The sequence below is a fragment of the Rhipicephalus microplus genome, chromosome 8 (assembly GCF_043290135.1).
Source record: "Rhipicephalus microplus isolate Deutch F79 chromosome 8, USDA_Rmic, whole genome shotgun sequence".
Lineage (NCBI taxonomy): Eukaryota > Metazoa > Arthropoda > Arachnida > Ixodida > Ixodidae > Rhipicephalus > Rhipicephalus microplus.
In genome coordinates, this window is record NC_134707.1 from 108,055,628 (window position 1) to 108,069,465 (window position 13,838).

The following is a 13,838-nucleotide window of genomic DNA, read 5'->3' on the forward strand; positions in this document are numbered from 1 at the left end:
ATGAAATGGTGAGCCTGAAAGGTTCAACTAGTGAAGTGACACTGCTGAACATTTGCCGATGGTCACTTCGGAAAAAGCAAGTTCAAGCCATGCGAAGCCAAGCAGAGTCGAAAGTACTAAATTAGACAAATCCGTGTACTACCCATCGATCCCATGCTTGCTTAAGCGCCGTGCGTTGCAGCTCCCATAGACACTAGCGGCAGGGCTTCCTCTAGTGTATTTATACAAAACTCCATGCACTGACACGATTGTGAGACATTGCAAAAGGGACATTTCTAGTTTCCTTGGCGTGAAGCGTTGACGCTCTCTACATACTGAAGCGGGGCAACACCTGCACAATAAAGTGATTTTAAAATTTTTCATGCGCTGAGCATTAGCGAAACAGTCCAACTTTAATAGACTTTACGAAGTGTATTCATACAGGTCACGATAGTTCGAGTGAAAAGTGGTTCAAAAGCTAATGCCAGCGACATCAGCTTGGGGAGCCATGGGTGCGGTGATTGAAGCGCGACTATGTCAGGAGAGAACAAACACTAATACTGAAAAACCAAGTTTTAATCAAAACGAAGCAATGGCTATGTTTTAAGAGGGAAATCTCCCCTCACAGCATTATGTAGGTGTAATAAGCCGATAATTTATGAAAGTTCTTTCTACTACGAGGAATCTTTTTTATAGCTTCCTCTGTCTACGTCATTATTACTCAGAGCAGCCCTTGGATTGGATGGAAAGGCACGCTCGTAAAATTTGTCAGGAATGACACGCCCCCTCACGTGCTTTAGTGCTCTGACGATAGTTATAGCGCGAGAACAGAACGACGACACGGAGACAAGAAGGACACAAAACTCGTCTTTGTGTCGTCGTTTTGTTCTCGTGCTATAAGTATCGTCAAGCCATACCGACTAGCCCAAGTTGCCACACTTCTTAGTGTTCCGCACTTGCTTGTGGTCTCTGCAGTAGGTGAAGTTGTAAGGTGTGTCTTACCGTCGGTGAATATCTTTAGTGCAGTGTCCAAGGGACAGTGTAACAATACAGATTGCATTTAACGCCGAGTACTTGCATCGGTAACTGGGTGCAAGAAAATTAATCAACATGTAGACACTCTCCCCCGTTTCCAAGGAAGCGCGTGCGGATAATGTTCACCTTCAGTACATGCGCCGGCCGCATGTTCGTGAGGTGGGTGGGGAGCGCTTCGACCTGGGCGCCTTGACAAGCCTAACGCAGCGAAAGGAACTCGCGTTTTTTTTTTTAAAGACAATCTTTGTTAAGAACCGTCAACGCAAAAATTTTGGTCTGTCTATCTACACATTTGTCTGCTTGTCCACTCTTAACGGCACCGGGTACTTAAAATGGCCGACCCCATTCACCAATGTTGCTCAAGATTTAGCGTTCCCACGTGCGCGATTGTCAATTAAAAAGCAATTATTGCGCATGTCTATTGCACTAAAAAGACACGTACGTATTCTTCATGAGCGTCTTTAACTAGAAAAGGCATACATAAGTAATTTTAGGGACCATAGCGCTTATCACGCTGCGCTGATCATGCAACGCTTGCACGAAAAGGCGAGTGTTTCCAACGCTTTGCTAAGACGACACGGTGGTGACACCTACCCGTCGCCTTGTGGTCTACACCTTATCACCTCCGAGACGGGTGCGCACGCCTGTCTCTGAGCTGAGTGCTTCGTTTTCCAAGAAAACTCCCAGATGGCGCTCATGTCTCACGTGTGAGGTGACTTGATGCACTCGTTCGCCTCCGCTGCACGCTCGAGGCACTCTAATGCAGTGCCTAAAGAATATCATTCACCGATTTTCTTGCACAGAAGATCAAATAATTGTTTTGTTCGCTCTCTCCGTACGCAAGAATATCGTCTTTCGACGACATTTGTAGATTAGCATGTAGATACGGGCCAATTTTTAATTGAAAATCGCACAACTATGAACGCTAAATCTTGAGCAATATTAGTTGGCGCGTCGATTGGGGTTGTCCGTTTGGAACAGTTTGAGGTATCGTTAAAAGTGGACAAACAGACAAATGTACAGACAGACCAAATTTTTTTTCGTCGAACTTTTCTAAGAAAGCATATCGTCTTTAATAATTTCGGTGTAGACACTCTCCGCCCGTCGCAACGGAGGGCGCGTGCAGATAATGTTCGCCTCTAGTACATGCGCCGGCAGCAGTTCTGTGTGGGTGGGGAGGGGGAGAGGGCGCTTCGACATTTGTGCTTAACAAGCCAAGCGTGGCGAAACGTAGGCACGTTTTTTTTTTTTTCACCTTATTGTATTTGATTTCCAAAACGCGCACGCTATCAAGCCAAAGCAAACAAAAAAGATCACAGCATCTTCACGGCGTGATTGAGGATGAGTGGGGCAGAACGTCCATCGGTCCGTCCATCTAGTGAACAGTTCTAGTACCGCCATTATGTATCTTTTCATGATGTACTCATCATATACAAGTACCACCAACCAGCACACATTATAAGGACTAAACGAGAGGTGACTACTTCGGCAATGACACGAGGCATTCCACCCACGGCGTAAGGAGCTTCGCCCCCAAAAACTCATACCCCATCTCCCGCAACCGAAAAATGCCACGTGCGGTGACCGCTGCTATTGGCTGCACGGTGTTCAAAAAAAAAGAAAGATTATACTTCTAATGCTGAGTTTTCACTGCGCAACGCGGTTACGGATTCTCGCAGCCCGTCTTCTAGACTAAACACGCGACGGCAGCGGTTGCGTGGGGGGTGTTCCGAAATGGGTCTCAGAGGAGGAAAGAGGCGAACATTATCTGGAAGCGTAGTGGGGCGGAGTGTCGACACCTAAATTTTCTTACAACGTGGTCGGTATATACCGAAACGATGTGCTGTGCCGTGTCGTAATAGCAACAAACGTATGCCTGGCGACCCATTCACTCTCTAGAATCTGCCTTACGATGTTCAGAGTTGCTACCACAACTACGGGCTGTCCAGAGAGCCCACGATGCGGCGGTGAGGCTAGACCTCCCCGTTCCTACGTGGGAGCGGCCCGCGATGTTGCTCTAATGAAGCAGCGTTCCTAAGACTCAATAAAGTTTTTTTTCTGGCTGTCTGTCTAGATGAGAAACAAGGAAAACAGTGCAAAATTCTGTTTTCACTGAATAATTCGCGCAGTCCGGTTTCCTTCCTGAACACACAGTGCCTGCTGTTATTCGTGTTATCGGTGAGTAGACCTACAAGTTATCTATCACGCTACAATTCACATGCCTTCATTCGCATAGGCAGCAAAAATATATGAGAACATAATGCAAAACATAGCGCCATCAGTGTCAGCAGACTTTTGAGCCTATTACGATCGTGTGCAGCGTAATGAATTCAAGTACTTGTGATCACCGAATAAAACTTGAAGGTTATACTGTTGGCGTGACAAGGCGTAATTTTTTTGTGTTATAACTGAAGTGCAATAGCATTGTGCATGCCAAATAACGTGCCTATGTACGAAGCAAATACTGAACGCTGCATAATTGACAGGTAAACTGTTCGTTGCCTTAATTCGTCAGCGGAAGATGCCACGAACGCCGAATAAAAGTTCGAATAATAGGTTTACATGTACGACAGAGGCAAAGTGTCTCTATGAACATTTGCCTTTGCAATTGTTTGTCTTAATTAGTCTGTGTAACAATTTGTCTGTGTAATTTAGCACCTGGTGCGCAAGCTGCTGTTCCGTTATATTGACACCCTTCCCTCCAGCGCACGCCTTGAGAGAGTGTTCATTGTAGTGGCTGAACTCTCCATGGGGAAACATCAAAGAATCGGCGACCACAACGTTATAAATCAAATTCTGTTGAAAAAATTTGGCAGATCCCACGTACCTGGGAATCGACGTTATGTGAAGCATGCGCAGGGAAGGTGACCCTGTTGCAACTTTTGTATTGAGCGACACTTCATGAAATTATGCTAAATATGTTTACAAATCGACGTACCAGCTACGCCATAAGCAAACCAACATCGATGCCTCCAGGTACATTACACTTCAACAATCACGACCCACCCGTAAGAAGCACCGCGAAATGCTACAAGAATACGCATTCCGTACGGAATGTTTCAAACACTCATTCTTCCCAGCATCAATAAGGGAATGGAACAGCTTAGCAGCTATGATTACTAACAGCAATTCTTTAAATATTTTTTCACGTCTTGTTGAAGAACATTTGCGTTTGGAACCCTAATATTGCACTATTGTGGTCATCTTTGCAAAATCCATTGTTTTAGACTGTGTTATTTTGACTCTTTCGCACTGTAATCATTTGGATATAGTACAATTACTGTTAGAACTTTGTTGTTAGAATTTGGTTAGAATTTGTTTGAATTTGATTGTTAGAAATTGTGAGAACTTGGTAGCATCAATGTAACGCGTATCCTAAACGATGTATAACTTACGGATGTTTTTATTGTGTGCTTTTATTGTGTGTTTTTCCGATGTCATTTCTGCGAAAATCCCGACAAGGGATTGGCAGTATTTTTAAATAAATAAATAAATAAATAAAAAATGTTGCACACACAGACATATGTTGAAGAGTTGCAGATGTTTATAGAACTAGTTGTTCGCACTTGCGAAACGATGCCAAATGAAACATGCGTATTAGAAACACCAGAAGTGGATATGAAGCGCAGATGCTCCAAAATCTGCTTCCTAAATCAACTTTAGTGCATGGCACCTAACCACAATTGAAATTAACCCAACGTGACGGCTGTATCAAAGGAGTACATATTTAATGTTTATAAAACTGGGTAGGCAGCACTGAAACCACTATTGATGTTTCGGGAAGATTAGCGTCCATTTAGAAAGTAGTAGTTCCGAGACCAGGCGTAGCTCTGTGGTAAAATGCTTCACAGCCACGCGGAATACTTCGGTTAGAATTCAGCTGGGACCCTGGCATTTAATATTTGCCTTCGCCGAGTCGAGGATAGCGATGTTGGTTATATTTCTTAACGCTTGCGCGTTAAAATTACCCATATGTGTTCTCGTCGTTCCTGGGTAAATGCTAAAAGTCAATCACCTGTGGCACATACCCGCCCGTGGGATTTCGCCACTATCTGGCATGTCTTGACAAGCGCGTCATATTTGTCAAACCCTCTTACCCTCCCATGCTAATTTTGGATCACGCCAAGTTAAGAGGGTGACCATGAAAACGCCCAAACGTTAGCGGCTAGATAAAAAGTATATACAGATACGCTCAGATTCGCCGAAGTTCGCGAAGAAATTCGTCGCATTGAAAAAATGTACAGACAGACAGACAGACAGACAGACAAAAATTTTTCCGTCAAAGGTCCCCAAGAAAGACTATCGTCTTTGATAACAACGTCGCCGCGACATCCGGTTATAGCCGCGAGCACCCATGCTGGGGAGCTATAAACTGTTAATCACCTGTAGCGCATACCCGCATACCGCACCCCGTTGTATAAGGGTATGTGGAGCAGGCGTCTGAAGGAAAGACTTCGACGACGTAGAAGGCGACATTCTCGCGTTATTCAAGTCATGACCGACAAGGCACATTCGTCAAGCCTATCTACCCTCCTTTAGTGATGTTGGACTTTCCCGAATTAGATAGATAGATAGATAGATAGATAGATAGATAGATAGATAGATAGATAGATAGATAGATAGATAAATAGATAGATAGATAGATAGATAGATAGATAGATAGATAGATAGATAGATAGATAGATAGATAGATAGATAGATAGATAGATAGATAGATAGATAGAAAAACTTCATGAGCACTCAGACATCATTTGCACTTTGAAAGCAAGCGCCAGTGGTGCAAACCTGCAACAAGAGTGCAGCTTGCGTCAACCTAGAATGTTGTAAGCTCTTTCTAGTAATACCTAGACATGCAAAATTTTCGAAAATTTTGAGCGATCGTGGAAAAAAACCTGTTTCTTTCACGTTTTTTTCCTCTGAAATTTTGGATAAATATAAGAAAAACTAATTTTTTTTAGTATAGCAATTGTTTATTGTCACATAATAATAGTTGTGCCGAAAGCAACGACTTTCATTATGTAAACAGCACAAAAAAACGGTTTTTTTATTTTCATAAAAGAATGTGGCCTCTAAAACAGATTGAAGGCAGGCCGGAAGCATGACTCCGAACTCTGTAATTGGGGGCGGCTTCCCAGAAGTGTTACGGCATTTGGAACACAGAGCTCAGAAATTCCTAATTTGTAATGGTTTCGACTGTGAAAAGATTGATCAACATAGTGAAAATATGAAAGTCGAACCATTATTTAGAGTCAGTATCACTGGCTTCGTATGAACATTTCGTTATCACGTTAAGATGTCACAATGGGAAAAGCGTAGTTGCTGTGGTAGTTCTTACAAACAGCGAGTCCCTAATTCCCGCCAACGATCTTTCCAACCGCGAAGTGCACCTGCACGTCGAAAATTGGTCCAACCAATGCGGAAGCTGCTTGCGCACGGCTTTATAAGTGGACTCCCACGACAAGGCGCAGAAAATTGCAGACGTTTTGACATAAAGTCAAAACTGAACACTAACGGTACCAAAAATGACCACACCCCAAGGACAAAGCTACGCTACAGACGCAAGCTAAGATAGTGCTTGATTTGATTTGTGGGGTTTAACGTCCCACGCTAAGATAGAGCTGACTTTATGTGATGGCGATGGCGTGTAGGCCGCCATCGTTTGGTGTTTTGATATCATATGTGACATGTTCATTTTACGTTGAATGCTAGGTTTGCCTAAGCTTTATTTCTGCACGTTTTATTGCACTGATATTTTCGCTATTTTTTTCAGCTGTGCCGAAAAAAGAGGAAAACGACCATTTTTTTCTCAAAATTTTCCAGTTTTTTTTCCGCACTTCGAATTTCGATTAATACTACGCTTTCACAAAAGAGACAAAGATTTTTTTTCTCGCTAGACGTAAGATAACGATAAATGCATTGTGAACCCACGGAAAAGTCGTATAGTATTAGGCAATGGCCGTGCACGCAAACTTCTTAAGAAAAAAAAAAGTTGTCGGCAATAAAACTGCACAGCATCAAATGTATGCCTGACGTAAGGCTGTCCGCAGTATCTATTCCGAGGAACAAGGCTCGTTTGATCGTTTTATTAGTCATGTCACTGTCTTAAATGTTTTAACCCATTAATTGTTTCTGCAGGTATATAACTTGAAGTCATCAGTAATAAAATGCTCAAATAATTATTATTCGCGTTTCTTTTATGCTAACTTAAGGATGCGTTCTAATGTGTACGAATTTACGCTTCGAAACCAATATATAACTACAAGGCGCTTTATAATAGGGAAAGGCAGAAATATTTGCGACCTGGTGTTCTTTACGTTCACTGTCATCAAACTGAGCACATGTGCCCAGCATTCCGCCTCCACCAAAATGCGACAGCCGTGACTAGGATCGAACCCGATAGCTTCGGGAGAGAAGCAAAGCGGCTTAACTGACACAACCATGGCAGGCAAACTGAGAGCGCCCCTCACCAGCGTCTTCATATACAAAACAAGAGGAAAACGATTGCGATATCCTTTACTGTTGTGAGGCGTCTTTCTGCAGCACGCGATAAAATAATGGTGACACACGTGACGTCATTATGATACATACTCTCTAGTGATTAATATACGCGAAGCGTAAGCTGCCAATTCACTTCTACGCAGCATTACCGAGCAGGCGCCACTCTGCGTTTCTTTCTTGTCTCGCGTGATTATCACGCCTGATGCAAAGGTTCACTTCGTTTTGTTTATTGCGAAGCGCGCTCGTGGGTTTAACAGTGTGCGGCCGATAAGCGCGAAATCTTGATAGGCTCAAGCGTCGGTGTGTCATTGTGCAAGTTCGTTTAGATGCAGTGGGTGATGATTAGATATCATCAAAAGGGAGGGGCGTGGGTAACGATGGCTAAAAGGAAACGACTTCATGCCTGTGAACGGGGCTTCGTTAGAAGCCCTTCAAACAATCTTAAGAAATTCTGTGTAGTAGGCCACCTGCATTAACTCAGATCATACTTTTGCAATATCGTGTTGAATGTTTGACTTAGCATATTCACACTTGATTCGGTAGCGCCAGATGTTTCAAAACTTGACAGAAATATTTGTCAACATTTCACGTGAAACAAATGGTTTGAGAATATATTCAGTGCTAGCAAACAAGAACGTAAGAGAAATGGCAGCACAAGCCTATTTTGGTGTCGTCTCGCTTACGTCGTCGTTTTGTAGCGCTGAATATGTCCAAAAGTTTTGTATAGCAACATGCCCTAGAAATGGCAATGCTAAAAAATGTGTTAAACGATACACATGGGTAGTGCTTCCTTCGACCAGGGCTGAGACTATTGGATTCCGCGGGTTCTAACTTATTTAATTCCTTCAGAAATTAACAAAGAAAAGTTGACACGCTTAGACTACACAAAACGACAAGAGAGCGACGAATCACACAGGCAAACTGTTCAGTATGATTTTAAGAGTGAAGCTCCCTAAAGGCGATTCATGTCCGTTGGCGTTGTGCGCCGTAGCCACCGCTGATAACGACGATGAGGATCACGATGTTGCTGCTGATAATGAAGAACACGGGTGTTCGATACCATACACCGTCCTTCTGCAATCACGGCACAGCAAATGCAAAGTACCCACTCTACGATGACGATGACGATGACGCTGATGATAGCGAAGATGGTGGTGATGACGGACAACGAGTAATCCTTGGAGCGCGTTACCCTCGCGGGCAACGAGGCGGCCCACGCCGCGGCTCGAGTCTCACTGGCCGAGCCACGGCTCACTCTGTGGCCGCCGCCTCTGATTCCGAGAGCGGGGCGATGCATCTGCTGGATCAAGCCACTTTGATAGGCACGCAGCAACAAGATTCAGAATGGTCACAGGGTGATCGTTTTACAACGTTCCGTGACATCACCCAACACTACAGGCTCAAAAGGCTTAGGTTCCCGCCACCGCACGAGAAATTAAACAGGCGAGATGCCGTAAGCTTTCGCTTACTCCAAACCCATTCCTACCCTAGCCCGGTCGTTCTACGCCACCTCTATCCGAATATATACCCCACCGATATATGTAAAGCATGCGGGCACAGAGCAACGCTAAGCCACATGCTCTGGGATTGTGCCGGCGACGACAGTCGTGAAAACGCCACCAATCGCGATGCGCCTATAGCGGGCGTCACTACCAAATCACAGGGAGCCTCGAGCTCAGTCGTTCCTGCCGCCGCCCCGGCTGCGGGAGCCACGGGGGACCTTCTTCGTCGGCGGCGCCGCCGCTGGGAGGCGGCCCTCCAAAGCCCAGAGCTGAACGACCAACTCTGGGCCTTCCGGCAGGCTGAGCGTGCCACCCGTGTCCAGGGACTACGAGCCGCCACCTAAAGCCACCTAGACCGAATCGCCGGCCAATTGTGTCCAATAAAGTCTTTTCTCTCTCTCTCTCTCGAGTACATAATGTCTCAATACACTCTACGATAAATTTGATATGACTGAAAAAATTAACAACCACCGGAAAACGCGCCAAACCTCGTCCTTGTCGAGTTCAGGCTGCATCCGATAACACAAAGCAGTAGTAACGAAGCAAAGCGAAACACACTACTCAACACGGCATACCAGATATGTTCAATAAACGTTGCGAATAGCTGTACACCACTCGGCACTCAATTACTTGCGTTAGTGGTCAATGTCAGGGTGATAGTAAGGTAACACCGAACGACCCCACTGCATCGCCTAGTCGACTCATTATCATTCCCTTTGTAAATATGCCATGGTGGTCTTTTTTTTTTTTGCACGAGGTCACAATGAACTTGCTGTTTTTATTATATAAAGCTTCAACCTAGCTTTAAGAAAAAGCTTTGCATAATAAGTAAGAGCTGAGAAGAAGCTAGTTAGAACAGTAGCTTCACTGTTGTTTCCAAGCTTGCGCCACTAATGCAAGCGTTGCACTTGTCTGTATTTTTATTGCCCTTAGACTCGTTTTTTAAGCTCGTTTTCGGTTATCGCACCGTTTCTTCATGGCCTTGGAACATTTTCGAAGCATAATATCAAGTTAGTGATCGGTAAACGCTGTTTAAATTTCCTGCTTTTAAGCGAAATTTCTCCCTCTCAAACAAAGTCTTGTACACATGCTCCTAAAAGATGTAAAGTAAACAATTTAGATTTTTTCTGGTATCTCTTATTATTTAGTTTACAGGCAAAGCTACTTGAATAGACAGAAAATACCTTTAAATGAGCCATATCACACCCGGTGGCTTTCTTCGTTCACTAAACCTAATGTGCACTCTTACTTTTTCGGCTCCATCAACAGTGCCATGCTGCACACGATGTCGCTTATGGCTCAGTGCTCTCCCATAGTTGAGTACGAAGTACTCGAAATAGTTAAACATTTATTCTAAACACACAGATAACGTACTGTGTGTACAATACTTCCCTAAGAATTAACACGTGACCTCACAAAAATAGGCAGGTGCTGTGAAACGAGCTCCGTAGTTTCTGTCAACACGACGTAATTACAGCTGTCAGCACCTTTAACACGAGCGCTTCGCCGCGTGTCCTGCAGAAGTTTGATTGACGCTGACACCTTGTTTGGGTTCTGTTGCCAAGATGCTAACCATACATGCCGACATACTGCCTAAGCCTACCGAATATTATCTCGGCAAAAGCGCCCAGCACTTCACGGCTGGCATCAATCAAACTAGCCCTGGCCATGCATCGAAGTGTTTGTGTTAAAGGTGTTGACGGCTGTACATGTGAGGCCCATAGTAGTGCTTTCAGCCGTCTCTTTGTACAAAAAAATACAATTCTTATAAACACAAAGTTTACACCACACATGGTCGATGCGCACTGGGATGGCTCTTTCCCTCTTATAGTAGAGTACCAAGTACTCGCAATTGTTATAACACGTTTTATAAACGCAGACGCTCGTTGTTTTTTATGAGTCCATCTAACCGCGTCATAGGGGCAGCTGCATACAGCTCTCCCATAGTACATTACGCAATATTGTGAATCGTTTACTATTTGTTCTGAACACAAGTGTTGAGCATTCGGCCCCCGTATAACAGGCTTTTGAAAAAACAAACTATTTTTTCCCTTCAAATTTCTTTTAAAAAATCTGCACCTAATCGACACACAGAAGGATTCGATTTCATGTGAAGAAGTGGACGAGTTCAATATGTGTGGGAAAACTTAGATTAGTCGTGTAAAGGTCGTGAACACTTCACGAACGTATACGCACAACCAGTGTAATAATGTTAGCACATGTGCCGGTGTAACGGCTGTACCGCCGTTAAACCATGGCCATTTTATCACAATAAAGTGTACTCTCCTCATAAAAAAAACAAAACAAAACTCGAACAGCACGTGGCCTAAGCATTAGCAATCGTATAGTGCAGGTCATCCAGTCATCGCAACGGAGGTGCACACACATGATTTAGGAGTAATGCGTGATCGCCCTATAGCCCAATATTTTTGTCTTTCGCCTCTAGCTCTGAGATGATCATAATGTCGAGTCTTGTCTGTGGTGGCTCTATTTTCAAATGGAGGTGAAAATGCTTTAGGCCCGTGTGCTCAGCTTTGGGTGCACTTTAAAGGACCCCCAGGGGTCGAAATTTCCGGAGCCCTCCACTACGGCATCTCTCATAATCATATGGTGGTTTTGGGACGTTAAACCCCACGTATCAATCAATCTAGATGATGATAATTGCAAACGGCGTGGGTGTGACGAGCACTTCTGGTTGCTTCTACGTTACTTTTTAACAAGAAAGTGTTTAATGCCGGTGTCCACTAAAACTTCACTGAAGTCTTTCTACACGGAAATGATGTCGAAAAAAATGGGAATAATGATAATAATAATAATAATAATAATAATAATAATAATAATAATAATAATAATAAGAAGAAGAAGAAGAAGAAGAAGAAGAAGAAGAAGAAGAAGAAGAAGAAGAAGAAGAAGAAGAAGAAGAAGAAGAAGAAGAAGAAGAAGAAGAAGAAGAAGAAGAAGAAGAATGTTTATTTTCCATGAATAGTTTGATGAAGGACAGCTGCAGGTAAAAATCTGCTCTCAAAAAGAGGCAGCTTGACAAAGGCCCACAGCTACATTTTAGCACGACAGCAGTGGCAAACAATCAGCAATGTGAAGTCAACAACAATAACAAAAACACCAAATAGATAAATAAATAAAAAAATAAATAAAGATATAAATATCAAGTCCAAATTCCAAAAATAATTTTCAAAAATAGCAACCATGATAATACAGCAACTGCAAAGAAATCTTAAAACTCTAAAAACTTTAAAAACTAAACATGTGTATATCGCGCAGCTGAATCTATGTACAATGTGAAAAATCTAGGCCAGCTTTCACATATTTATTAAGTAATGTAGGAACTATGTAGGATAACTTATCTGTGTAGTATTTTGTTCTCGAAGTTTTCATTTGCCATGTTTCTTTATTTCGTGTTTCAGACAATGTAATATTTGGCTGCAGATTTGAGAGGTCCTACAAAAAAATGTCGACTTTCTTTCAATTCACGCCTCATTGCCAACGCTAACTTAAAATTGTAGAGACCATGTACGGGTAGTATTCCAGCTTGTTGAAACAATTCGCTTGTGTGAGCATCATACGGCAAGTTAAAAATGATTCTAATATACTTCTTTTGCATCAGGTACAGTTTTCGCAAGTTTGTGTAAGTTGTAGTGCCCCATACCAAGAAACAATAGGTAAGATGTGAATAGAAAAGTGATTCATAAAGTAAGAGTTTTACCTTGTATGGTAGAACAGTTTTGCCGCTGTACACCATACCCACTACGCGGGATAACTGACTCAGCACACTGTCAATGTGTTCAGTCCAAAGCATAGTGCTCGAAAATGTAACTCCACGAAGTTTTATACTATTTAGAAGCTCAATATAGATATCGCCATACTTTAGATGTATGTTTTCATTAACGGGCTTATTTTTAGGTCGGAATAGTACCGCCTTTGTTTTACTAATGTTTATGTTTAAATTATTATAGCATGACCAGAGCTTTAGTTTCACAAGAAAATGGTTCATTTTTTTCCTCAAGCGTGATACTACTTTCCGCCTAAACACACATGCTGACATCATCGGCATATAAGACGTATTTAGCACTTGGATAAATACGAGTTAAATCATTTATATCGGCTATAAAAAGAAGGGTCCAAGAATGCTTCCCTGAGGTACACCCTTAGTAATAGGCTTTCAGCTCTGAGAATTTTCTATCTATTTCAACCATCTGTTAGCGATATTTAAGGTAACGTTTTACTACGTCTAGTGCATGACCACGAATTCCATAGCACTGCAACTTTTCAAACAACATGGAATGCTGAATGTTGTCGAAGGTTTTACTAAAATCAACAAACATACCGAGAACAGCACGTTTCTTTTCAAATTCAGATAATATGCACTCTTTTTGTTCTAATATTGCCATTTCCGTAGATCGATGCTTCCTGAAACCAAAATGAGTGGGGGAAATCACGTTGTGTTTTTCTAGGAATTGGTACAGTTGACGGTGCATAAGCTTTTCTAAACCTTTCGAAAACACCGGAAGAATAGATATGGGTCTGTAGTTTTGAATGTCATTTTTGTCGCCTATTTTAAACAAAACACTGACTTTTGCTGTCTCCATTCTTTTGGAAAACGTTGAACTTGAAAAACAGAGATTGAATATGTGAGTGATATAAGGAACAAGAATATCTAGCGCATGTTTAATGGGTCTAACTTGCATACCATCAACATCAAGAGATGCTGTATTTCTAAGTTTCGAGAAAACGGAATAAACATCTTCGTCCACTGCAGGCTCAAAAATATGGAGGTTGAATTTGGATCTAGTAGAAATTGAATAATAT